This window comes from Cyrtonyx montezumae, unplaced genomic scaffold (genome assembly GCF_038088225.1).
Source record: "Cyrtonyx montezumae isolate F1298 unplaced genomic scaffold, pur_monq_1.0 scaffold_31, whole genome shotgun sequence".
Taxonomy (NCBI): Eukaryota; Metazoa; Chordata; class Aves; order Galliformes; family Odontophoridae; genus Cyrtonyx; species Cyrtonyx montezumae.
This window is the reverse complement of record NW_027072036.1, coordinates 400320-426918: the sequence shown is the minus strand read 5'-3', so window position 1 is coordinate 426918 and position 26599 is coordinate 400320. Positions and strand designations below refer to the sequence as shown.

Here is a 26599-nt window from a genome sequence, read left to right as displayed (position 1 = left end):
CTCTGCTTGGATCACAGGGGGTGCATTATGCGCTCCGTCCCGGACTTCCAGGTCAGGGCAAGTACCCTGTGGACAACTGCTCTGTCTATTAAAGACAGATGTGAAGAAGGCATTGAGAACCTCAGCCTTTTCCTTATCATCTGTGGTTACATTCCCTGCCTCATCAAGTAAAGGAGAGAAATTTTCCTTAGTTTTTCTCTTGCTGTTAATATATTTGTAAAAGGGTTTCCTGTTCTCCTTTACAGCAGTAGCCAGTCTAAGTTCAAGCTGGGCTTTAGCATTTCTAACTTTCATAGGTTCATAGGTTCATAAGGTTGGAAAGGACCTACAAGATCATCTAGTCCAACCATCCTCCTATCACTATCCCTACCCAACTACTAAATCAAATCCCTTAGCACCTCATCTAAACGCTTCTTGAACAGAACTTTCTGCCTGCAAATCTTGGCCAGTTCTCTGTAGTCTCCCCAAGTAGCCTATCCCATCTTCCAGAGGACATAGACTCTTCTTTTCTCTTGGAGTCTCAACAAAAGTTCCCAGTTCATCCACACTGGTCTTTATCCCCACTGGCTCGACTTACTGGACTCAGGGACGGCCTGCTCCTGTGCCTTTAAGATTTCCATCTTGAGGAGCATCCAGGCTTCCTGGACCCCTTTACCCCTCAGGGGCGAGTCCCAAGGGACCCTTGCAACAAGCATTCTGAACAGGTCAAAGTCTGCCCTCCGGAAGTCCAAGGTAGCAGTTTTGCTAGTCACCCTCTTGACGTCACCAAGAATAGCAAACTCCACCATTTCGTGGTCACTCTGGCCAAGACAATCTCCAACCTTCACATCTCCTACTAGTCCTTCTCTGTTAGTGAAGAGTAGGTCTAGCAAGGCATCTCCCCTGGTAGGCTCTTGCACCAGCTGTGTCAGGAAGCAATCATCTACACATTCTAGAAATCTCATGGACTTCTTCCTCTGTGCAGTATTATATTTCCAGCATATGTCAGGGAAGTTGAAGTCCCCCATGAGAACGAGTGCTGGCCATCGTGCAACACCTATGAGTTGTTTATAGAACACCTCATCTATTTCTTCATCCTGACTAGGCGGTCTATAACAGACCCCCACCACGATGTCACTCCTAAAGACCATCCCCCTGATCCTTATCCATAGAGACTCTACTTTATCATTTCCAACCTCAAGCTCTTCAACATCAAAATACTCTTTGATATAGAGAGTTATGCCACCACCCTTTCTTCCCTGTCTATCCCTTCTGAAGAGCTTGTAGCCATCAGTCCCAGTATTCCAGTCATGGGAGAGGTCCCACCATGTTTCTGTAATAGCCACAAGGTCATAGTTAGCCTGCCTCACAATGGCTTCAAGCTCTTCTTGTTTAATTGTCCATGCTGCGTGCATTGGTGTAGATGCACTTCAGCTGAGATATCTGCCTCACCCCTTTCTCCAGCACAGCCTCCTCAGGCTCTTTACTGGTGAGCCCTGTTTTATCCCCTTCCCCCGTCACAGCTAGTTTAAAGCTCTCTCGATGAGTCCAGCTAGCTCCTGTGCTAGGATTTGTTTCCCTCTTTGAGACAGGTGCATTCCATCAACAGATAACAGGCCAGGAGCTAAGTAAACTGCCCCATGGTCAAAAAACCCCAAGTGTCTGTCTCTACACCAACTTCTCAGCCAATGATTCATCACCTGTGCTTTCCTAGCCCATTCTGTGTCCTTCACCGCCCCAGAAGGTATGGAAGCAAACACCACTTGTGCTCCCACTCCTTGAACTAATCGCCCTAAACCCCTGAAATCTCTTTTCATAGTTCGCAGACTTCTCTGAGTTATTTCATTGCAGTCTGCCTGAACTATGAGTAATGGGTAGTAGTCGGTGGGGCGTATCAAATCTGGGAGTCTTTTAGCAATGTCCCTGATCTGGGCCCCAGGGAGACAGCACACTTCCCTGCGGTTTGGGTCTGGTCTGCAAATGGGGCCCTCAGTTCCCTTTAGAAGGGAGCCACCCACTACGATCACCTTTCTTTCTTTCTTGGCAGCAGCAGTCTCAATGCACGGAGTTGACTGCCTTGCCATTGGTGACCTCCTGGGGGAATCTTCCTGCACTTCCCCCCTTATCTCCTCTTTAACATCCAATGCTGCAAACCTATTGCTTAGGGGGACCTGGGGACACTGGGGAGGCAGAGGGGGAGATTGCCCACGGTACCAAGCAGGGACTCTCTGCCAGCCCTCCCCATCCCTCAGATACCCCCTCTGTGCCCTACGGGGACAGGTCAGGGAGTCCACCACCAATTGCAGGGGATCTCCCCGGTGCCTTTCTCTCTGGCACTCAAGGGAGCTGCTCCACCAGTCAATCTCCCACTCACAGTCCCTGATGGCCCTCAGTCTCTCAACCTCCTCTTTCAGTTCAGCCACCATGCTAAGCAGATCTTCCACCTGCTCACACCTTGCACAAGAGAACTGCTTGCCACCCTCATCCAGCAGTAGCAGGCTCTGGCACTCCTTGCAACCAGAGACCTGTGTAGCCACACTTCTAGGCAGACCTTCTGTCTGGGTCGCCACAGCCTTTTTAAGGCAAGCCCTCTGTCTAGTAGAGACCATGGCACAAAAAAGAATAAAAACAAATAAATGAAAATTGAAAATAAATAAATAAATAAATGAAAAATAGTTTGTAATAATAATATATATAGATATGAATTGTAATAATTTAAAAATAAATAATAATAATAATAAATATATAAAATATAAAATAAATACAAACAAACACTGCAGACACAGAGACCAGCAATAAATAGGACGGATTTGCAAGAGAGAAGGGACAGTAACCCTGCCTGCACCTGCAAAAGCCACTCCCACACCTACAGCAGCGCAGTAAGGGAGGGGTACTCACGTGTAGATCTGTAGATCGTTCCTCCCTGTGCCCGGTGGGCAGGGACACCTTGCTGCCCTCCCTGAGCCCCATTCAGCTGAGGGCTGTGGGCGAGGGCGCCATTACCGTGGCAACGCCTACGTCAGCCTCTGGCGAGAACAGCTGTGGGGACTGCCCGCTCACTCGGTCCCTGTGAGACAGGAACCTCCCGAAACCCCCCCTGTACCTCAAATCAGCCACTGCAGCTCTGGCTGTGCTGATTCAAAGCAGCTGATCATGAGGACTGAGGGGCTAGGACTAGATGGGCTGGTGCTAGAGGGCTAGGACTAAGGCTACATCTAGGTCTAGGGCTGTCCTAGGGCTTGGGCTACATGTAAGTCTAGGGCTAGAGTGGCTAAAGCTAGCACTGGGCTGGGCTAGCTCTAGCCCAGACATATGCCAAGCCAAGTCCTAGCCCTTGCCCAGCGCTAGCCCAGCCCTAGCACTTATCCCTCTAGTCCTAGACCAATCCTAGCCCTAGCCTCTCTAGCCCTAGCCCCTCTAGACCTAGCCCAGCCATTGCTCTCACCCATCCCTAGCCCTCGCCAAGCCCTCGCTCTATCCCAGCCCTAGCCCACACATACCCTAGCCCTCGCCCTCGCCCACGTGTGCCCTTAACCCTCACCCTTGCCCACACATGCCCTCACCCTTGCCCATGCATGCCCTCTTGCCCTAGGCCAGCAATAGCCCTAGGCCAGCAATAGCCCTAGCCCCTCTAGCCTGAGCTCTGCCCTAGCCGTAGGCCCTCTAGCCCTAGACTAGCCCTAGCCCAGCCCTTGCTCTATCTCCTCTATCCCTAGACCCTCTAGCCTTAGCCCTAGCCCCTATAGCTCTGGCCCAGTGCTAGCCCTAGCTCCTCTAAGCCCTAGCACAGCTATAACCCTAGCTCCTCTAGCCCTAGCCCCGCAATAGCCCTAACCCAGCCCTAGCCCTAGCCTCTCTATCACTAGCCCATCTCTAGCCCTTGGCCTATCCCCTCTAGCCCTAGCCCCTCTAGCCCTAGCCCTAGCCCAGTGCCGCAGACAGCGGCCGAGTAATCACATGTACTGATGCAATTAATGGTGATCCTCTGTTTATTTCTAATTGCAGCTTACATTTATACCATTCTAGATTATAGCATTCACTGGAAATAGCCCGCACATAATCACAGCATCTGATTGGCTCACAGTATACAATCACGCACCTGTTCTGTTTGTTGCATCTCATCTAGTTGTTACTTTAGGCGAAGCTGCTGTGTGTTATAATAGTTTCATCCAGTTGTTACTCTAGTCCAAATGCACATCTTCCCCTTCTATCTGGTACATGCCTTTCTGCTGATTTACAGTTTCTGTTCTGTTCTTGTTTTGTTCTACTTTTCATACAACAGCAACCTTTATGGCAAGGATTGCTCACGTCTTCTCAAAAATCCCCTACAAATCCCCCTTTTTATTTTGAGCAAGCCTTGCAGAAGCAATAAACTAGTTAGCATTACGAGCGTCAAGTTATCATGGCTGTGTGCTAAAAGCAAAAAATCAATAGCAGCTCTGTTCTCTAGGGTAGCATGCCGGACAGAATCTACATCTAAAAGCAAACCACTAAAGAAGTGGCATTGGTCTGTTTGGCTTGCCAACAGCCCAACTTGTTAAGGGTAGCTAAAGCTTGCGCTGCTGCTACTCCTGGGGCAAAGGATGAGGCAGCAATTCTGGCCCCTGCATTCCCAAATTCTACATTATCTCTACAATCCTTTTTGAATGCATGGACAACACGTTTAATTCGCATGTGATTGCGGTGGTGTTGGTAAATCATTGTGAGGTTTGCAGTTAGCAAAGTCAATCAACCTAAGCTACATGGCCCTCCTCACAAATAAGATGGGATCGCAGGCCAGGAGCAACCACCACAAATGAGGAATTTCCCTGGAGGTAGAGCCACAGGGGCATTGGCAGAAACAGAACATTTTTAGCAATATAATTACACTACATTGAAGCACTTTGATAGACTGGTAATATGGCATTTACTGTTTGCAGCTTGCTCTGATTTTTTCCCATATAATTGAAATACAGACAAGAATCCATTTTTACTGATCCTAGAAGTTCAGTTTCCTATGGTTCTATGTTAGGTTTTGGTAAATAAAGAACCCAAGTGTCCCAATTGTCTACTACCTGATGCATATCTGAGGGCTGAAACTATGGAGGAGGGAACTGGCCAGATGTCAATGGGTTGACCTACTAAGCATGTAGAAATGGGATTCCCTGGGGATGATATGGAGAGACAGATTTCATCCTGACCTGCCAGGTTAGCCATAGTAACCCAGATGTTTCTTTTGGGCTGTACAGGGATCCAAAAGGCAGCTATTGCAGGGTACTACAGGTATAACACCAGTAAGCTTCTAAGTGCATTTTGCGCCCTACTAACACTAACTTTAAAGACCTTTTTTTGGCACACAGTTGTTGGCAGCAAGTCTCAAGAAAAACAACTCTAAAATCACTCCCTATGATTAACATTCCAGCAGACTCTGCTGAAGGTCAGCTCCATGAGTCATTCCAAGCCATGCACTCTTCCTCCAATGAGGGTCTTCCATCACACAGCTTACTTGAAGTTGTTTTCCTTATCTTCTGGAAACGTCCTTGGATCTCAGCCTTCCTGTCTCATGCTGTTCATCCTCTCCCACAGCTTCTGCTCTAAATATACTTAATCAGCGAACTATTAATTTACTACAAAATAACAACACAGATCACATTAACAGCATAATCACTCCTTGTACACAGCAACCCGACCACCTGATTTAGAGCTTCCTTCTTCATTTTGTGTTACACTTTGTAAAGGCATTGACTAGTACATTTAGGTTATCACAACTTAGTTGAGGCATCAATTGTTAACATGCTGAATGTAAGAAAAGAGACAAAGCAATAATATCATAATGACAAGAAATATAAGAAATATTACACTTATTAACAAAGGAACAAATGTGTTTCACCTACGGCTTAAGTTCCTGCAACCTGGGAAAAGAATCCCTGAGGGTCCCACTCAGTGTATCAGTTACTGATTAGAAAGAATCTTCAGTTTTTGAATATTCTAATATAGTGACTTTCTAATGTTCCTTAAGATTCACACAACACGTGCCCTTAAAATCTGCACAATCATACCTTTGGTTAATAATAGAAGATCAATGGTGGCACAACTTTTTAAAGTCGCCTGTCAAATTGAATCAACATCAGTAGGCAAGCCTGCTAAAGCATCACTTGTGGTATTGCTTTCCTTTGCCAACTAACATCCTAACTTAGTGAGTGTGGCTAAAGCTTGAGCGGTGCTGTTTCAGGGTATGTTGGATCTGAGAGACAGGATGTCTCAGGAGCAGAGGCAAGCAAACTATGCACTCAGAGCAACACAGAGGCTTAGAGTTTTACTCAACATATACACAAATATCCATCTTAGATAAGTGTAAGCACAAAGCAGAAACTCCCCTAAGCAATTGCATTATTAGCTATTGACCCTTGAGAAATGGCAAGTCACCAGAGAAGAGAGATAGAAGGAACATGCTGGCAGTGGATGTGATAGGCAGTGCCAGCAGGGCATCCCCTGCTTCAAGGTGCACTTTTCCTCTTTTTTCCTAACCCTAGCACTAGCCATAGCCCTAGCCATAGACCAGCCGTAGCCCTAGGCCAGCCCTAGCCATAGCCCAGCACTAGCCCTAACCCAGCCCTAGACATAACCCTAGTCCATCTAGCCTCAGCCCCTCTAACCCAAGCCCAGCCCTATACCTAGCAAATCTATCCCTAACCCAGCCCTACCACTAGCTGCTCTAGCCCTTGACCCTCTAGCCCTAGCCTAGCCCTAGCCCAGCCCTAGCCTTAGCCTCTCTAGCTCTAGACCAGCCCTAGACCTAGCCCCTCTAGCCCTAGTCCCCCTAGCCCAGCCCTAGCCTGGCCCTAGCTCTAGCACAACCCTAGCCCTAGCATATCCCTAGCCCTAGCCCAGCTCTAGACTTGGCCCTTGTGCCTCTAGCACTATACCAGCCCTAGCCCAAGCCCTAGCCAGTCCTAGCCCTAGCCACTTTATCCCTAGCCCCTTTAACTCTAGCCCTAGCGCAGCCCTAACCCTAGCCCTAGCCCAAGCCCAGCCCTAGACTGTGCCCTAGCCCTAGACTCTCTAGCCCTAACCTCTCTAGCCCTAACCCCTCTAGCCCTAGACCAACCCTATGCCTAGCCCCTCTAGTCCTATCCCAGACCTAGCCCTAGCCCTACCATAGGCCTAGCTCAGCCCTACCCTGTCTAGCCTTAGACGAGCTCTGACCTGAGCCCCTCTAACCCTAGCCCAGCTCTAACCCTAGACCCTCGAGCCCTAGACCAGCCCATGCCCTTGCCCCTTTTGCCCTAGCCCAGCTGTAGCCCTATCCAAGCCCTAGCCCTAACCCCTCTAGACCTAGGCCAGCCCTATCCCTAGCGCAGCCCTTACCCTATCCCCTCTACCCCTAACCCCTAAAGCCCAAGCCCTAGCCCCTCTAGCCCTAGCCCTAGACTCTCTAGCACTATCCCCTCTAGTCCTAGTCCAGCCCTAGTTCTAGCCCAGGCCTATCCCTAGCCCAGCCTGAGCCCCAGACCATCTTGCCCTAGCCCCTCTAACCCTAGCCCAGCCCTAGCCCTAGCCTCTCTTGCCTTGCCCCTCAAGCCCTAGCCCCTCTAGCTTTAGCCCCCCTAGCCCAGCCCTTGCACTGTCTCCTCTAGCCCAAGCCCCTCTAGCCCTAGCCCTGCCCTAGCCCTAGCCAAGAATTAGCCCTAACCCCTATAGCCCTAGACCAGCTCTAGCTCTATCCCCTCTAGCGCTAGCACAGCCCCAGCCCTAGCCCAGCCCTAGTCCTTGCCCTTCTAGCCCTAGCCCCACCATTGCCCTAGACAAGCCCAAGAACTAAACCAAGCCCTAGCCCCTCTAACCCTAGCCATAGCCCTAGACCTATCCCTAGCCCTAGCACCTGTAACCTTAGCCCTATCCCTATCCCTAGTCGTAGCCTTGCTAACCATAGCCCTAACCCTAGCCCCTCTAACCCCAGCCCCTCTAAACCTAGCCCTAGCTCCCCTAACCTTATCCCTAGCCCTAGCCCCTCTAACAATAGGCCTACCTCTAGCTCTAACCCTACCCCCTCTATCCCTAGCCCTAGCCCCTCTAAGCCCAGCCCCTCTAACGCTAGCCGCTGTAACCCTAGCCCCTCTGTTGAGGAATGGCTGCAGGACCAGGGGGGACATGGTGATATGTACAAGCATAGCCTATGTGGCAGTACAAACTGCATAGTTATGGAGAAGGTATCAGATACTGGTAGAAAGTCACTGTATCCTTGGGCTAAATAGTAAACAACTTAAGGCAAAACCTAGCCCAAGGTGAAACTTACCTGAACAATGGATATGGCCAGATGACTGCTCAAGAGTTAACGGGACTGCTTTGTTACCTGTTATACCTAGAAACTACTTAGCATTTGTTGTATGCATTGACTAGCAATTGCCCAGCAATTATCTATGTTACTGATACTACGCTTAGCAACTATCAGTGTTGTAGCAACATGCCTAGCAACTATCACTGATGACTCACTGGCAACCAATGGTAAGTTGGTACGCTTGCTAGAGAGAAACTATAGAGAAACTATATAATCCATGTGTTACTAACAATAACGTGGAAGCCTGATCACTCATACTGAGTCCTGTTGTGCTTCACCGCTCCGCGAGCAATCGATCCGGCCCCAGGTTGGACCCTAAGATTTCGCGGCACCCTTCTAAAACTAGCCCCTCTAACCCTAGCCTTTGCCCTAACTCTTACCCTTGCCCTAGCCCTAACCCTAGCCCTAGCCCCTCTAAACCCAGCCCTACCCCTAGCCCTAAACCAAGCCCTAGCCCCTCTAACCATAACCCTAGAATTAGCCCTAACCCTAGCCCAAGACCCTCTACACCAAGCCCTAGCCCTAGCCATATCCTCTCTAACCCTAAACCTAATCCTACCCCTAGCCACTCTAAAGCTATCCCTAGCCCAAATCCTAGCCATAGCCCCTCTAACACTAGCCCTAGTTCTAACCCTAGCCCTAGGCCTAGCCATAACCCTTGCCCCCTCTAAATGTATCCCTATCCCTCTTCTAACCCTAGCCCCAGCCCTAGCCCCTCAGACCCTAGCAATACCTCTAGCCCCTCTATCCACTGCCCTTCTTACCCTAGCTCTAGGCGTAGCCCTAATCATAGCACTAGCCCCTCTAAACCTAGCCCTAGCTCTAGCCCTAGCCCTATCCCCTCTAACCCTACCCATAAACCTAGCCCTAGCCCTCACCCTAGCCCCAGCCCTTCTTCTAATCCTAGCTTTAGTCCCTCTAAGCCTAGACCTTGCCCTAGCCCTGACCCTAGCCCCTCTAACCCTAACACTGGCCCTCGCCCTAGCCCTAGCCACTCTATCTCTAGCCTTAGCACTATCCCTATCCCTATGCCTATCCCTAGCCCTCTAACCCTAGCCTTAGCCCCTGAACACTAGCTCCACTAACCCCAGCCGAGCTAACCTGAGCCCCTCTAATCCTAGCTCTAGCCCTAGCCTTAACCCTACTGCTAGCCCCTCTAGCCGTAGCCCTAGCCCTAACCCTAGCAGTAGCACCTCTAACCCTATCCCTAACACTAGCCCTAGCCCCTCTAACCCTAGCTATACCTAGCAACTCCAATGCTAACCCTAGCCAAGCCCTAGCAATAGCCCATCTAAACCTAGCCCAAGCCCTAACCCTAGCCCAAGCCCCTCTAACCCTAGCCCTAATCCTTACCCTGGCCCAAGTCCTACCCCCTCCAACCCTAGCCCTAGCACAAGCTTGAGACATAGCCCCTGTAAAACTAGACCTAGCCTTAGCCCTAGCCCTAGCAACGCAAACTAGCCCTAACCCTAGCCCTTGCCCTTTTAAGCATAACCCTAAACATAGACCATTATATAGGCCCTCTATCCATAGCCCTAGCCCTAGAACTAACCCAAGCCCTAGGCCCTCTAACCCTAGCAATAGCACCTGTAACCTTAGCCGTAGCCCTAGCCCTAGTCGTAGCCTTGCTAACCCTAGCCCTAACCAACCCTAGCCCTTCTAACGCTAGCCCCACCCTTAGCCCCTCAAATATTAGCCCTAGCCCTAGCCGCTCTAACCATAGGCCTACCCCTAGCTCAAACCCTACCCTCACTATCCCTAGCTCCACCCCGTCTAACCCTAGCCCTAACCCATTGGAGGGGAGAATCTCAGGGCGGGGGGAAAGGGGACACAGGGGTCAGAATGGTAGGACTTTCAGGGACAGAACTGTAGGAGGGGATGCATAGAGTACTCTGTACATCAGAATGGGGGGATGGGGAGGGGGGACATGGGACCCTGGTAGTCAGAATAGAGAGAGGACAGACAGGGAACAGCGTGGGGATACTCGAAGTGGGAGGAAGACAAGGGACCCTGGGGGTCAGAATGGAGAAGCAGGAAAGAACTGAGGTAAGGGGGGAGAAAAGAACCCTAGGGATCAGAAAAGGGGAAATGGAGACGAGGGGACTCTAGCGGTCAAATGGGAGGGAGACCAGGGGGAAAAGAGGCCCTGGAAATTACAAAGAGGGACTGGGGAGGGTCGTGACCACCCCGTGGGCAGAGACGGGGATAGGGTGGGCAGTGAGGTACAAAGTTTGAAGGGGCGTGTGGGACGGGACGGGACGGGACGGGACAGGGCACCTCCCCCCACTGAACAGAGGCACTGAGTGCCACACAGACCCCACGGGGCCAAGGTAGAGCGGCACGCGGCCCCCCACCCCTTCCCCCTGGCCCCCTCCCCAGTGCCCCCCCGAACACCCACGTGCAGGATCTGAGGCGGCGCTCGGAACCCCGGGATCGCCCCGAGGCGCGGCGACAGAGCGGGACCGGCACCACAACCGCGCGGGCACTTCCGCCTCCGGTGCGGAGTGATGACGTCACGGCGCAGGCGCGTCGCTACGGCAACAGCGGGTGCAAGCGCTGAGGCGCCGTTGCTACGGAGACGGCGTCACGCGTGTGGGTTGAAGAAGACTGGGGAGGTGGGGGAGGGGTTACGGGGGAGGGCAGAGCTCCGAGGATGGCGGAGCTGAGTGGGGCTGTGGGATGGGAGATCCACACCACAGAAAGATACAGCCAAACAACGGCATCTGTGCAGGACACAGAGATGGGGAAAAGCAGCACGGGGATCTGCACTGCACACTGTGATCTGCAGTGAAGGCAAGAGGAAAGGAAATGAAAGGAAGAAAGAAAGAAAAATAAGGAAAGAGAAAGAGTTTGATGTTGGGGACGTGCAGTCAGTAATTCCATGAATACAGATATGTGTGTTATGATGCATGTTAATTGTTTCCATGTATATTTATGCATATATGCCTGTTATATGTGCGTGTGTTATGTATGTTAATTATTCTTTGTTTGTATGTATATATATGAAGCATGAAGTAGTGATGTGGAATAAGGGGTCAAATGTTGAGGTTTTATGATTGTTGTTATCAGTACTCCACATCATCACACCATGTGTGAGAAGTAGATTGTGTTTTTGCAGTGGAAATTTCCAGTATTTCTGTATGTAGCATGGGTTAGTTGCCAAAAGAAAAGTTGAGACTGGGGGATTCCAACCCAAGGAGAATTGGCACAGGCACTGGGAAAGGTAATTAGATAGGGTAGGCTGGCACAGGACAGGACTAGTGAATAATTAGCTTGTCAGTAGGGGGTGTGCATCCATTATTGCAATAACGAATGAAATTGCTGCTGCCACTGAGAAACTGCCTAACCCAAAGTTCTTGACTTAGAGCATTTCTAACAATTAGGAGGCTGAGGAGAGACCTCTTTGCTCTCTTCAAATACTCGAAAGCTGATGGCAGCGAGAGCAGGATTGGTCTCTTCTCACTGATGACAGTGACAGGACAAGGGGACGTGGTTTCAAGTTGCACCAAGGGAGGATGAGATCGAGGTCGGAGATCAGGAGGAACATCTTGAAAGGAAGGGCTGTTAAGTAGTGAAACTTACAGAGAAGGAGATGGCACGGACCACATTGAAGGCCCTGCACAAGTCCAGGAGATGACATCAGTTGCCATCTTCTCTTTGTCCACCAGTGCCATCACTGCACCATAAAAGCAGTCAGTGCTTTTATCAGTGCTGTCAATGGCCTTGCTGCTAGCATGACCCTTGTGTGTAGCAGTCCCACCTCTGACTCAGACTCTCACAGTGTCTCAGACAGCCACGCACAGGTATTCCCGAGGAAGGGTTACTGCTGTCATTGTTCTGTGAGATTTTTTCCCGCATTGCTGTCACTGTCTTCTAGACCAGAAATGTTTCAGATGTGTCCAAATCAAAGCAGCTGATTTGCAAGTCTGCTACTCCGCCGCACATCCCTAAATGACCACAGTTATCATCCAGAGCTTTTTGGTAATACCAAATACCATTGCAATTGTCTACGCTTCCTTTTTCTCCCAATTTCTGCTAGAAAGACTTGGGCAGATGTCTCCAAGATGTCACTTAGCCGAGGTGGGTTTCAATCCATGGAGCTTCTATCTCCTCTTACAGTTAGTGTCTAATTAATCCAGGGAATATTTTTAAGAAAATCAATCCAGAATCAAAATAAATCTTCCTCTATAACAAGATTCTATTCAAATGACATACGCAGTGTTGTCAGGCAGCTCAGTACCGCACAACCATTTGCTCCCCACCCCTCCCCACCTACTGGGATGGAAGAGAGCATCGGGAAAATAAACCCAACAAAGCAGAAATCTGTGAGATGAGATTAAAAAGAAAAAAAAACCCAAACAACCTAAGGAAAGAAAAAACATCTGTATTTCCAAGTCACAGCTGTGCTCCAGTACCCAAACGTGCTGCGAAGCCTCTTGTGCTCCTCCTGCAGGCAGCGCTGGCAGCCAGGCGCTCATCCCATCCCACAGGAGTCCCACCCCAACCCAGACCCCCCCGCGCAACCCCCAGTGATGGCACAGCCCACGGAACCGACATCAGCATCGGGAACGCTGTGGCTGAAGTCAGTGATGACGAAGCCGGGCGCGATGCGCTGCCTCTCTCCTCCAGAAATGATGGTGCTGCTGCTGCTCCTTATCCTCGTGCCGCTGGCCGCGTGCCGGCCCATGCACCACACCTTGGGTGTCTGCGAGTGAGTGGTCCCGGCCTTGCAGTGCCCCATTGTGAAGGAGGCAGGGAGGGAACTAGGGAGGAAAGAAGGGAGGGACGGTATCTCATAGGCAGTGGCACACACTTCTTTCTCACTGCAGCACCTGTGGGCTCCGGCCCTTGGCCTATCAATACGGCAACATGCGTGTTGTGGGAGGTATGGATGCTCTGCATGGGTCCTGGCCATGGATCATCAGTATCCAAATCCCTGGTTTTCTGGCATGAGACACATGTGTGGAGGGTCCCTCATCAGCCCACAGTGGGTCCTCTCAGCTGCCCACTTCTTTGGCAGTTATAATATGTGCTAAATACTTCCATGGATATAAATGGATACATGTATATAAATACATGTGTATTATGCATGATAATCGTTACTTGTAAATATATATATATGAAGCGTGAATTAGTGATGTGGGATATAGGGGTGGAATGTCATGTTTTTATGTTTCTTGTTATCACTATTCCACATCATCACACCACATGAGGAATTGGGAGTTTAAGAGTTAATGCTGCAGTGCTGTGCACTGCCAAATTTCAGGTCCCTTGTTCTCAGGAGAGAAGAACTCCATTGCCCAGAGGACTTTGTGTTCCTGTTTTCCACTCAGAGGGAAAGATCTGATTGCACACAAGTCCCAAGTCTTCTTCTTTTGCTGCTCATCTCAGCCACCCAGGACACCATTCACCAAGGATGCCCAGGCTCCTTGCTGGTTCAGCCTGGTTTGCAGCAGGACTCCTAGGTCTGCTCCAGCTGGCTGATCCCAGCTGTAGTTTTGTTTGGGGAATTTTCCTCAGCAGGTGCAGAAATTTGCCCTTTCCCTTTCTGAAGTCTGTGGGGTTCTGTCTGGGATGCAACTGTGGCACAGCAGCAGGAAAAAAAAGAAAAAGCATTTAGGATGGGGAAGTGACTACCGCTGCATTGTTAGCAATGCCAGCACCGTTTTCTTGCAGTCTTTCTTTCTCCTTTCTTTCCATGGTGGAATTGGACACTGATGACAGGGGCCCTTTGGGGCTGGTGTGTGTCCCAGCTGCTGCCCGGCCCCAGTCTCATCAGCTCCGCCACTGTCATATTCCTGCTGGTGGTGAGGTGGCCTCTCCTTTGGCAATGCTGAGGCCTGGGAGCTGCTGGCCTTTGGGGCTCACCAGCTCTGCTGAGGTAGGCTGGTGCCAGAGGGCTCTGCCACAGTCTCTGCCAGCTCCTTGCGAGGCGCTGCCTGCTCCACGGTGACAGTCACAGGGTTGGAACAGGGGCAGCTGGGACACCCACCGAGCTCTTGTGTGGTCCTGCCCAGTGTTTTATCCCTGTTGGAGCTGGAAGGACTGCCAGAGGGTGCTGGGCCAGGGCCAGGAGCCTACAGGGCAGCTCTGGGCTCTGATGGCCTCAGCAAGGTTGGTGCTTCAGCAGCAGCCAGTGAATGGTGAGCCTCTCTGCTGCACCTCTGCACAGTGAAGGTGATGAAATGCTGTACAGAGTTCCCTGCGTGGCCCTGCAGGTTGAGATCCAGCCTTTCTATCAGGACCTCTTCCTCCAAGCCACCAAGGCACAGGGCCCAGGTGACACTGGATGCCCGTGTATTTGCTCGTGTCTCCTCGGTGCCCAGGATGCGGTGCAGCTTCTGGCGCAGCTAGGAGTGCAGGGGCTGATAAGGGTGTGTGAATGGGCCACAGGAGGAATGTGGCTGTGGTGGTGGCTGGGAGCTCGCTGCTGGCTCCAGAGCTGATGGGCAGTGGCAGTTTCAATTGTTCTATAGGGGCCCCTTTCTGCCTCTCTGGAGGCGAGGGAAAGGAAAATGACCCCACGAAGAGGAGAGAGAACAAATGTACTACAAATGGTAGAAGAATGTACGATAATAATAAGAAAGAGAGTTATAATTAATAACTCAAATGTGAGAGAGAGGAAGGCTCCTTGCTGCTTGCTGTGTTGCCAGGACACAGAATGTCCGCTCACCCCATCACCTCGCAACAGAGTTCAGGTAGGGAACAGCAGAGGTTCCTGGTAACAGGGTTTTTTTGGGAGAGTTGGAACTCATGTGGCACTGCTTGGAAGCACAGGGCCAGGAAGTACAGCTCTGCAGCACTGTGCCTCTGCACAGCAGCCTGCTGCAGAATGGCACAGCATGGAGTGCTGATAAAGCCAGGACATAGTGTCATACCAGGCACTCCAAAGGAGACAATTCCACCCCAGCTGAAACAGGAACAGGCAGGCAGGCATCTGGGAGGGCTGCATGAGTGAGGGACCCCTTCTGAGTGCTTTCCAGCTCCTTCGGGTGTTTTTTAAAGACGATTCAGATTCAGTTTCTCTTTCTTCTGCACAACCTCCACCAGAATCCTGCATGGATATGGGGCAGCATGCATGGGATCAGGGCTCAGTGTGGGGTCAGCATGGGTCATACCATGGGAGTGGCGGCGGGCTCATCAGCAAGGGTAGTGAGTCCTTGTCATACCTTAGTTACTGTCCTATGGGATATTTCCCTTCCTGAACACAACTCTTTTCTGGTGGAGTGACCACCGTCTCTATTGGCATGTCACTACGATATGTCACTGGGCCAAGGATCTTCTCAAGTTCTTCCTTCAACAGTGATAAAGATAGACTGCTCCTTTGGCTACCTAAGTAAGCTACCCAAAGTGCCACAGTCTGAGCTCGGGCCACCCGTCTTAGGAAGGTGGGTCAGATCTTTAACCCACCCCTGGAGTGGCAAGGTTGTTTGTACAGTATCTTGGCTGTTTGAGTTATTGGCTCTACCGCTTGCAGTATACAATAGGTAGCCAAGTACTGGTTCTCAACCATACTGTATCTCTCTTCTGCTCTGTGCCAGATCTGTGACCAAAACCCGAGTGGGGCTCAGACAGAACTCCAGCACCGCCACAGGCCCCAACCGAAAGCTGTCCGGAGTGGCATAAGCATCCAATTTGACTGGGAGGGTAGGATCAAATCCAGCCAACACCTGGACTTGTTTAACAGCCAGCTTTGCCTGTTGGACATCCTGGACTTTGTTCTTCCCTGGTCCCACAGTTGCCCCTTTTTCGTGAGTCTATATATAGGCCTCAGCAGCTGCACTAAATGAGGTCTAAAGGAACACCAACATCCCAATATACCAAAGAATCCTGGAGCTGCTTTGGTGTCACAGGGACTGGGAATGCCTGAACCTTATCTGTGGTAGCACTGGGTAGTACTTTGTCCTTTTCTGACCCAACTACCCCCAGGAATTTCACAGCTAGGCCCGGACCCTGCAACTTCTGAGGGTTTATAGCCCATCCTTTTCCCTGCAGGTAGGCAGTCAGTGAATCTACTGCCTGTCCTAATGCCTCCAGTGAGTCAGATGTACACATGAGATTATCAAGATAATGATATCAGCTAACACTGCAAGGTTTTTCTCAATTTGCCAGGTTGCTCGCCACCAGGTTATGACTATAAGCTGGTGAATGCACGTACCCCCATGGCAGGACCTGCGTGGTCCACTGCCTGCCTCCCCATGTAAATACAAAATGGTCCTGTGATTCTTCAGAAATGGGAATACCGAAGAATGCATTTGCCAAGTCTAGGACACTATGGGAGGTTTTTATTTCAGATCACTCCCTTTAATTTTGCTAAATAACTAAGAAAAATAGAATAAAACTCAGTTGCAGCTGGAGGTGCCCATTTTGGGGCAGTTAGTGGGGATGAGAGTAGATAGATTGGGATGAGGGAAGTACAGGTGAGATGTGACTTTTAACTACTGCTGGTTCCAAATCCACAATAAAAGGGCCATGCACCTGAAGGAAATATGAGTACATCTTGGATGATTAAATACAACATAATCAAGTCTAAATCATGTCTACATCACTCTCCTCCAGGAGTGATGGTGCTGCTGCTGCTCCTTATCCTTGTGCCACTGGCCGCGTGCCGGCCCATGCACCACACCACAGGTGTCTGCGAGTGAGTGGTCCTGGCCTCGCAGTGCCCCGTGGGGAGGGAGGGAAGGAGGGAGGGAGATGAGGAGAAAAGGAGATGAGGAGGAGGGACGGCAACTCACAGGCAGTGGCACACACTTCTCACTGCAGCACCTGCGGACGGAACACTGGCACAGGCTGCCCAGGGGGGTTGTGGAGTCTCCTTCTCTGGAGATGTTCAAGACCCGCCGGGACGCCTACCTGCGCGACCTGGTGTAAGGAACTGCTTTGGCAGGGGGGTTGGACTCAATGATCTCTTGAGGTCCCTTCCAACCCTTATGATTCTATGATTCACTGCGCCATAAAAGGCCATCAGGTGGGCCAGTCACCATCTGCCCTTGGTGCAGCTGTGCTGGCTGTCCCACATCACTTCTTTATCCCTCAGGTGCCTTAATATGTCTTCCAGGAAGGTCTGCTCCTTGATCTCAAATGCTTATGTGGTTGCTGCGACCTACACACCAAGCAGGTGCAGCGTGGAGACTTCTCACTCTGAAGTGAAGTCAGTGTGAAGACACGGCGTGCTTGTTGTGAGGATTTCAATCCCTGCATACTGTGTAGAATAAAGCGAGCTCTCCTCTCTAAACACAGCATCTTTCAAATGTGTTCTGTGAGAATTCAACAAAATGCAGCACGGTCAACTCAGCTATTTCTTATTTATTGCTGCAACAGAAACCTGGAAAGCCACAGCTGATAGCAGCAGCGGTTGTCCAGGTGTGACACACGGTTCCTGTAGGTGACTGCTGCCATCCCTCATAGGATGGGGGCAGTGGCTGGCAGGCCTGGGGGCTTCTTGCTCTGTTCTGCTTCCCCATAGCGGGGTAGGCCGGGCTGGGGGACCGCAGGGGCTGCTCTGGGGCATCTAAGCCAGGCAGCTCTGTGGCTGGGAGGGTGCAGGTGATCTTTCTGGGCTCTGCAGCACGTGGGCAGTATGTCCCAGCACACGTGGAGACCACTGGCGCTCAGTGTGTCTGTCTAGTGCTTCAAGTACGGACTGCTCTCTGTACAGATGCAGTAAGCGTTCTTGAATAGCACACCAGGCTTTGGCAGATTCGGTGAGGTCCCTGCAGAGAGAAACACTGCTGAGGGCACTGGAGAGCCCCCCGCTCTCCTTCCTTCCAGCGCCCCACAGAACAGAGCTGTGATAAAGAGCATGGTGGGATGGCGGTAGGGGAACAACTCACTGGTGTCTCTGCTTCCGCCGCCGGAATGGCCGCATGGTAAATGCAGCACACAATGACCACCAGCAGAAAAGGAACAAACACAGCAATAGTGCCTTTTAGGCAGAACATGGGCACGTCTTTCATGTGGGTGCCACTCGCGGGTTCTCCACCACTCGCACCTGAAAGAACAATCATGGTCTGGTAAACGAACAATCTCATCAGAGCTCTGACACTGACACAAAACGTTCCGTTTCATTTCTGTGGCCTCCTGGAGCAAGCAAAATCCCACAGCGCTTCCCTGGCCTGCGCAGACCGCGGGAAGAAGATCCCTATTTCTTCTCTCCATCTGCTGAACATGCTTCAGGAGGCTTTGTGCCCAGAGGACAAAGTTCCCAAGTCCTTTTGAAGCCGATGGGAGGGGAGCGACTTCTTAACCATTGGCCACCAAGCTCTCTGCTCAGTATTTTCCACGTGTGGATGTGGAACGCTGCGTTCCCAAGTCTGCTGATGCACAGATAGAAATATACCCACCAGGCGCTGCGGTCTCCTTTATGTCTGTCGTTCCAAGGTGAGAAAGCCTCTGCAAATATCTTCCACTTCCCAGTTCCCACCTCTCTCTCACAGGACCTTAACAGAACATACCACAGCACATTGCACATGTTCAACCAACGCTTGAACCGAGCGCTCTTTTCAGTGAAGTCCATCCAGACAGAGTACCCACCCCTGTGATACCAGTGGTTCTCCAGCCTGGGAAGCAGAGAAGGGTTTGGCACGGCCCTCTCCAGAGACATTTCTGCAAACAAAGAACCGTGAGAGCTTTGCATCACGCACCACCATCTATGTCACTGCGTAACGGCACAGCTGAAGAGCTCACGGTACCGGGGGACAGTGCGGGGATGGGGCACACATGTGCAGCTCTGTGTTCTCACTCCTGCACGTGTGCCTGGCTGACGTGAGGGCTGTGAGCTGGCAGCTCTCAAAGGAAGTAAAATGCCACGACATACCCACGTCATCTCCTATAGCTTCTGTCCTGGAAGCCAGCTGGGATCCTGCATCCCGTTCACTTCCACTCATATCTGTAAAGCAGAACAGAGCAGCTCCTGTCAAACATTATTGTGTCAAACCGCATCTGTCTCCAGATGGGAACAATGGCGGATTGATTGTTCCTCAGAACTCTTCTCTTCCTTTTACATAGGAGCATCTCAGAAATTGGTGCTGGGTGTCTGCAGCAGCACCACACTAATACACCACAAACCATGTGTGGAACTGTCTGGAGATGAGAAGAAAACGGAAAGGAGATGGAGAAGGGAGGAAAAGAGAAGAGGACAGGAGAACCCCAGAGGCTCTGTCCCTGCACTGACTTACCCCTGGGCTCCACCTGAGCTCGAAGAAACAGCTGACACACTGGACTTGATGACCTCTGGAGGTCCCTTCCAACACCTGCAGTTCTGTGATTCTGCACTGAAGGGAATAATATGGGCTTTACTAGTGAATTCTTCCTCAGGAAAATCAGAACTTTTGTTCTTACTTTCCTCTCATTCCCTGCTCATCTCCCAGTTGCCTGGAGATTTTCACCTCTTGGATGTGTTTCTGTGCCCCAAGCCTTTTCTATTTCAGCACTTTCAGACTCAGTTCATTCCTATTTGCCATTCAGAATCAATCGGGTCTGCAGGGCATTGGGTAGGAGAGTGTTCAAGTTTGCAGTAAAAAAGGAACATCATAAAAACCCATGATGTTCAGTTTAGTTCATAAGGGTTTATAGGAAAAAGAGAGGCTGAAAGTACTTGAGGATTTTCCCTTGGTGTGCTCAAAATGGTCTATTTATTATGCCTTCCCTATACTCCAATCTTCAGGAAAATCGGCCTAATATATTTGCTTTTCTCAGGAAAGTCCCATGGCACTGCCCTGCAGTGCAGTGGAGCTGTGATGCCCAGCTCCAAGCAGCAGTTGTGGAAGCAGAAGGCCCCTGCCCTGCCTGCAGGAGCTGCTCTTGTACCATAGCAACCATCACACTGCGTCACCGTGGCAACCATCGCACAGCATAACCATGGCAACGCTCACACAGTGTCGCCATGGCAACCATCAGAAATCGTCACCCTGGCAACCAGGAAGAGTACCAATATGGCAACCATCTCATAGCGTCTCCAAGGCAACCAGGAACTATGTCACCATTGCAACCATCACACAGTGTCACCACAGCAATCATCACACAGCATCAAAATGACAACCATCAAACAGCGTCACCATGGCAACAACACACAGCATCACCATGGCAACCATCAAACAGCTTCACCAAGGCAAACATCACACGGCGTCACCATGGTAATCATCACAAAGCATCACCATGGCAACCATCACAGCGTCACCTTGGTAACAATCAAACAGCTTCACCATGGCAACCATCACAGTGTGTCACCATGGCAACAATCACAATGTGTCACCATGACAAGCATAAAACAACTTAACCATGGAAATCATCACACAGCATCACGATGGCAACTATCACACAGAATCACCATGGCAACCATCAAACATATCACCACGGCAGCCATCCCACAGCTTCCTCATGGCAACAACCACACAGCATCACCATGGCAACAATTGCACAGCGCCAACATGACCACTGTCGCACAACATCACCATGACAACCATCAAACAGCTTCACCATGGCTTCCGTCACACGATGTCTCCATAGCAACTGTCACAGCGTCACCATTGCAACCATCAAACAACTTCATCATGGCAACCATCACATGACGTCAACATGGTAACCATCACACAGCATCACCATGGCAAATTTCAGACAGCTTCACCATAGCAGCAAGGAACAGCATCAGCATGGCAACCATCACAACATGACACAATGGCAACAAGGAACAGTGTCACCATGGCAACCATCACAATGTGTCACCATGGCAACCATTACACATCATCACAATGGAAGCCATCACACTTAGTCACCACAGCAACCATCACACAGCTTCATCATTGGAACCAGCACACAGCATCACCGTGGCAAGCATTACACAGCGTCACCATGGCAACCATCATACTGTGTCATCATGGCAGCCATCACAAAATGTCGCCATCATACAACTTCATCATGGCAACCATCACAGTGTGTCACCATGACAAATATCACACAGCATCACCATGACAAGCATAAAACAGCTTAACCATGGAAATCATCACACAGCATCACAATGGCAACTATCACACATGGCAACCACGGCAACCATCACACTGTGTCACCATGGCAAGCATCATGCAACGTCACCATGGCAACCATCACAATGTGTCTCCAGGACAACAACCAAGTTGTGTCACCATGGTAAACATCACACATAATCACCATGGCAACCATAACACTTAGTCACCACGGCAACCATCCCACAGCTTCAACATGGCAACCATCACACAGTGTCACCATGAGAACCATCGCACAGCATCACCATGGTGACCATCTGTTGTGGTTTTGTGGTTTTGATGCCGGTATTCCACATCAGAGCATCATGCAGCAGTGAAGGAGTTAATGCTGTGGGAGCAGCAGAGGGGCGGAGCTCCGCACCGGATGCAGGCGGCGCTCGGTCTGGGCGCGTTGCTCTGGGCTGCCATGGAGGTTCAGCACGTGTGCTTCCCCTGCAGGTCCTCCTTAGCGTAAGCTCATAGCTTTTGGGTTGGAAATTTTTCTCTCTCTTTCAATTGTTCAATTTTATTAGATTTAGTAAAGTTACCGTTCCTTCTCAGATCGTGCCGTTGTCTTCTTGTAGACCCATTTCTTCCCGCCGTTTCCCCCTCCCACTCCCGGAGCGCGGCTCTGCTCGGGCGGCCGCGCGGCCACTGACGCAGTTTCTTTTTCTCTCCCCTCTCCCTTCTCGGTTTCCCTTGGGTCACTGTCACGGACAACACCGTGACAATTATTGGTGGAGGATGCGGGCAGTGCAGTATTGGCACTCCATTGTAAATCTGGTGCAGAGTGGACTAAAGTTTTTCATGTACCTTATAGCATGCTGGCATCTTTTTAAGCTCCTCGCGTTCAGCACCGGAGTAATGTGGATATACAGCTACTTTAGTGTGCTGAGGGGGTTACATGCCTCCTACCTAAACACCCTGGCTAACGTGACAGATTATGCGGCATTTGGAACGGTTTCCAATTACTCTTTTCAGGTCTTTACCTATATTCAAGATGTCAGCCCGGCAACTGAGTTATCTGTTTTTCTGCATGCACTCTCTGCAATAGTAATTTACATCATGTGGAGGGAGCGTTCCTCAAAACCAGAGAGTGTTGAATGGCAGGGAAGGTGGAAAAAATTAGGAAAGAAATTAGAAGCGTGGGGACCCCCGGTGTTATTCAATTTTGATCTTGAGCACCTGTGGGACCCTGAGAAATTCAGTGAGTGTTTAGGTAAGGAGTCATGGGACTCAGGACGATCTGAGAAGGAATGTATTGTTTGGGGTCTGGCTTGTGCTTATCGAGCCATAATTGATATTCTGGAGAGAAATGGTTTCCAAACCAAGGTCCAAAGCAAAAATGAAAACCTCGAAGCTAGACCTGACCAATCACAGGAAGCACCGGTATCAGTGTCGGTTGCCCCTGTGGAAGGCCAGAAATGGACACGGCCATCTTCGCGCCTAGAACGGAAAGAAGAAGAAGCAGAGAAAAAAAAGGAAGATCCAGGCGAGGGGCCCTCCTCAGCACCACCACCACCATCACCACCACCTAAAAAGGCCACTAAGAAAAGTGAGAGACATGGAGAAGACAGCGATGATGATGGAGTCACTGTTACCACTACTCGTCGGCCCCTAAAGATGACTGAAATACAAGGTTCAAGAAAGGAGTTTGCACGGCGCTCGGGTGAATCTATTGTCACCTGGTTGCTGCGGTGTTGGGACAGCGGTGCCAGCAGCGTGTCCCTAGATGGCAGCGAAGCCCGCCAACTGGCAAGCATTGCCCGAGACCCAGCTATCGACAGAGGAATTGGCAGATGTCTGAATGGAGTCGCTACCCTCTGGGAACGAGTCCTAGTGGCTGTAAAGGATAGATACCCTTACAAAGATGATCTGGAGCCTAAGGTGGAAAGATGGAACACCGTGGAGAAAGGCATCCAATTTTTGAGAGAAACAGCCGTAGTAGAGATGCTGTATGATCCCAATTTCGTCCCTAACAATCCACACCAGGACCGTGATCCTGATAGAGTAAGGTGCACACCTGATGTATATCGCAAGCTCTCAAAAACAGCACCAGAGAGGTACGCAAGCACACTGGTAGCAATGTTCCATAGATTCGAGGGTCAAGACAGAAGACTCCCAGTTTATGAATTGACTATTACACTCCAAAACTTTGAACAGCAGTTTCCACCATCACGTGCTTCCATTGCAGCTATAGTAGCAGAAGAAGTAGGTGAGATGAAGAAGACACAGAAAACTATACTGGAGGAACTGTCATTACTGATGAATAGGGATGAACCTGTGTCAGTATTGGAAACACCTGATGAAGACGAGCATGACCCAAAGAATCTGATGAAGCAATTGATCAAACTGTTGAAAGTCTCGGCCACCAAAGGCAACCGCCCCTCTGCACGAGCAAATGACGGCAGTAACATCATGTCACGTGTGGCCATGTGGAGCTTCTTACAAGAAAACGGAGAGGACATGAGGAAGTGGCATAAAAAACCCACTCCTGCACTGCGAGCACGGGTGAGAGAACTACAGCAGAGATCAGCCACCAATGAAATTGCTCCCGTCACTGCAGGTAACCAATAGAGGGGCCCTGCCCTCAGCCAGGGGAGGGAAAGGGATAATAGAGTGTATTGGACTGTGTGGATTAGATGGCCTGGCACATTAGAGCCACAAAGATATAAGGCACTGGTGGACACTGGTGCACAGTGCACTCTGATGCCCTCGAGTTATAAAGGGACAGAGTTGATTCATATTTCTGGAGTGACTGGGGGTTCTCAGGAACTGTCTGTGTTGGAGGCAGAAATAAGCCTCACCGGTAAAACCTGGCAGAAGCATCCCATAGTGACTGGACAGGGGGCTCCATGCATACTCGGTATTGACTATCTCAGGAGGGGACATTTCAAGGATCCCAAGGGGTACCGATGGGCTTTTGGAATAGCTGCTGTAGATGCAGACAACATTCAGCAGCTGTCTGTTTTACCTGGCCTGTCAGAAGATCCGTCTGTTGTGGGGGTACTGAAAGTGAAAGAGCAGCAGGTACCTGTCGCTACAAAAACAGTGCACAGACGGCAGTACTGCACCAACAGGGGTTCCTTGCTCCCCATTCATAACTTGATCCGTCAGCTAGAGAGCCAGGGAGTGATCAGCAAGACTCACCCACCTTTTAACAGCCCCATATGGCCAGTGTGTAAAGCCAGTGGAGAATGGAGGCTGACGGTAGATTACCGTGGCCTGAATGAAGTCACACCCCCTCTGAGTGCTGCTGTGCCAGATATGTAGGAGCTGCAGTATGAACTGGAGTCAAAAGCAGCCAAGTGGTATGCCACTATAGACATTGCCAATGCATTCTTTTCTATTCCTTTGGCCACAGAGTGCAGACCACAGTTTGCTTTCACCTGGAGGGGCGTTCAGTACACCTGGAACCGTTTGCCCCAGGGGTGGAAACACAGCCCAACCATCTGCCATGGGCTGATTCAAACCACACTGGAACAGGGTGGGGCACCTGAGCACCTCCAATATATTGATGACATTGTTGTGTGGGGTGATACAGCAGAGGAAGTTTTTAAAAAAGGAGAGCGAATAATCCAAATTCTTCTGGGTGCTGGTTTTGCTATTAAACGGAACAAAGTGAAGGGACCTGCCCAAGAAATTCAATTCCTAGGAGTAAAATGGCAAGATGGACGTCGTCACATTCCAGGAGATGTGATTGACAAAATCACCAGTATGTCACCACCCACTAGCAAGAAAGAGACACAGTCTTTTCTGGGTGTAGTAGGTTTTTGGAGGATGCACATCCCAAACTACAGCCTCATAGTAAGCCCCCTCTATCAAGTGACTCGGAAAAAGAATAATTTTGCATGGGGTCCTGAACAGCAGCAGGCCTTTGAGCAAATTAAGCAGGAGATAGCCCGTGCTGTGGCCCTGGGGCCAGTTCGGTTGGGACAGGATGTGAAAAACATCCTCTACACTGCTGCTGGAGAGAAAGGTCCCACTTGGAGTCTGTGGCAAAGAGCCTCTGGGGAGACCCGAGGCCGACCCCTTGGATTTTGGAGCAGAGCGTACAGGGGTTCAGAGGAGTGCTACACTCCAACTGAGAAGGAGATTTTGGCAGCATACGAGGGGGTTCGGGCTGCCTCTGAAGTAATTGGTACTGAGACACAGCTCCTCCTGGCACCTCGACTGCCAGTGCTGAATTGGATGTTCAAAGGAAAGGTTCCCCCCACCCATCATGCTACCGATGCCACCTGGAGTAAGTGGATTGCACTGATTACACAGTGAGCTCGGATGGGGAACCTCAACCGTCCAGGAATCCTGGAGGTGATCATGGACTGGCCTGAAGGCAAGAAATTTGGAACATCCCCATCAGAGGAGATACCACGTGCTAAAGAGGCCCCACCATATAACGAACTACTAGAGAATGAAAAGACATATGCCCTCTTCACTGATGGATCGTGTCGTATTGTTGGGAAGCATCGCAGATGGAAGGCTGCTGTGTGGAGCCCCACACGACGAGTTGCAGAGGCCACCGAAGGAGAAGGAGAGTCAAGCCAATTTGCAGAGGTAAAGGCTGTCCAGCTGGCCTTAGATGTGGCTGAACGGGAGAGGTGGCCCATGCTATATCTTTATACTGACTCTTGGATGGTGGCAAATGCTTTATGGGGGTGGTTGCAGCAGTGGGAACAGGACAACTGGCAATGGAACGGTAAACCTATTTGGGCTGCTGAACTGTGGAAAGACATTGCTGCCCGAACAAAAAGGTTGGGTGTAAAGGTTCGTCATGTAGATGCTCATGTGCCCAAGAATCGAGCTACTGAAGAGCAGAGAAATAACCATCAGGTAGATCGAGCTGCCAGAATTGAGGTGTCTCAGATCGATTTGGACTGGCAGAACAAAGGAGAGCTATTTTTAGCTCGGTAGGCCCATGAGACCTCAGGCCATCAAGGAAGGGATGCGACCTATAAGTGGGCTAGAGACCGAGGGGTGGACTTAACTATGGATGCTGTTGCACAGGTTATCCATGACTGTGACACATGTGCCATAATTAAACAGGCCAAGAGGATGAAACCCCTCTGGCAGGAAGGGCGATGGGAAAAGTATAAATATGGGGAGGCGTGGCAGGTTGATTATATCACCTTGCCACGAACTCGCGATGGTAAGCGTTACGTGCTCACCATGGTGGAGGCGACCACTGGGTGGCTTGAGACATACGCAGTACCCCATGCTACCGCCCGAAACACCATCTTAGGGCTCGAGAGACAAGTCCTATGGTGACACGGCACTCCAGAGAGAATTGAGTCCGATAATGGGA

General features: G+C 50.5%; 1 long non-coding RNA gene across 1 annotated transcript; it reads right to left on the bottom strand.

The window, feature by feature from the left end:
• Positions 1–18174: 18174 nt before the first annotated feature.
• LOC136053741 (uncharacterized) lies at positions 18175–19494 on the bottom strand. Its single transcript, XR_010622670.1, has 4 exons — positions 19477–19494; positions 19116–19187; positions 18833–18904; positions 18175–18738 (listed from the first exon to the last, which is right to left on the bottom strand). It is a non-coding gene; the product is annotated as an uncharacterized LOC136053741 (long non-coding RNA).
• Between the last annotated feature and the right edge of the window lie 7105 nt (positions 19495–26599).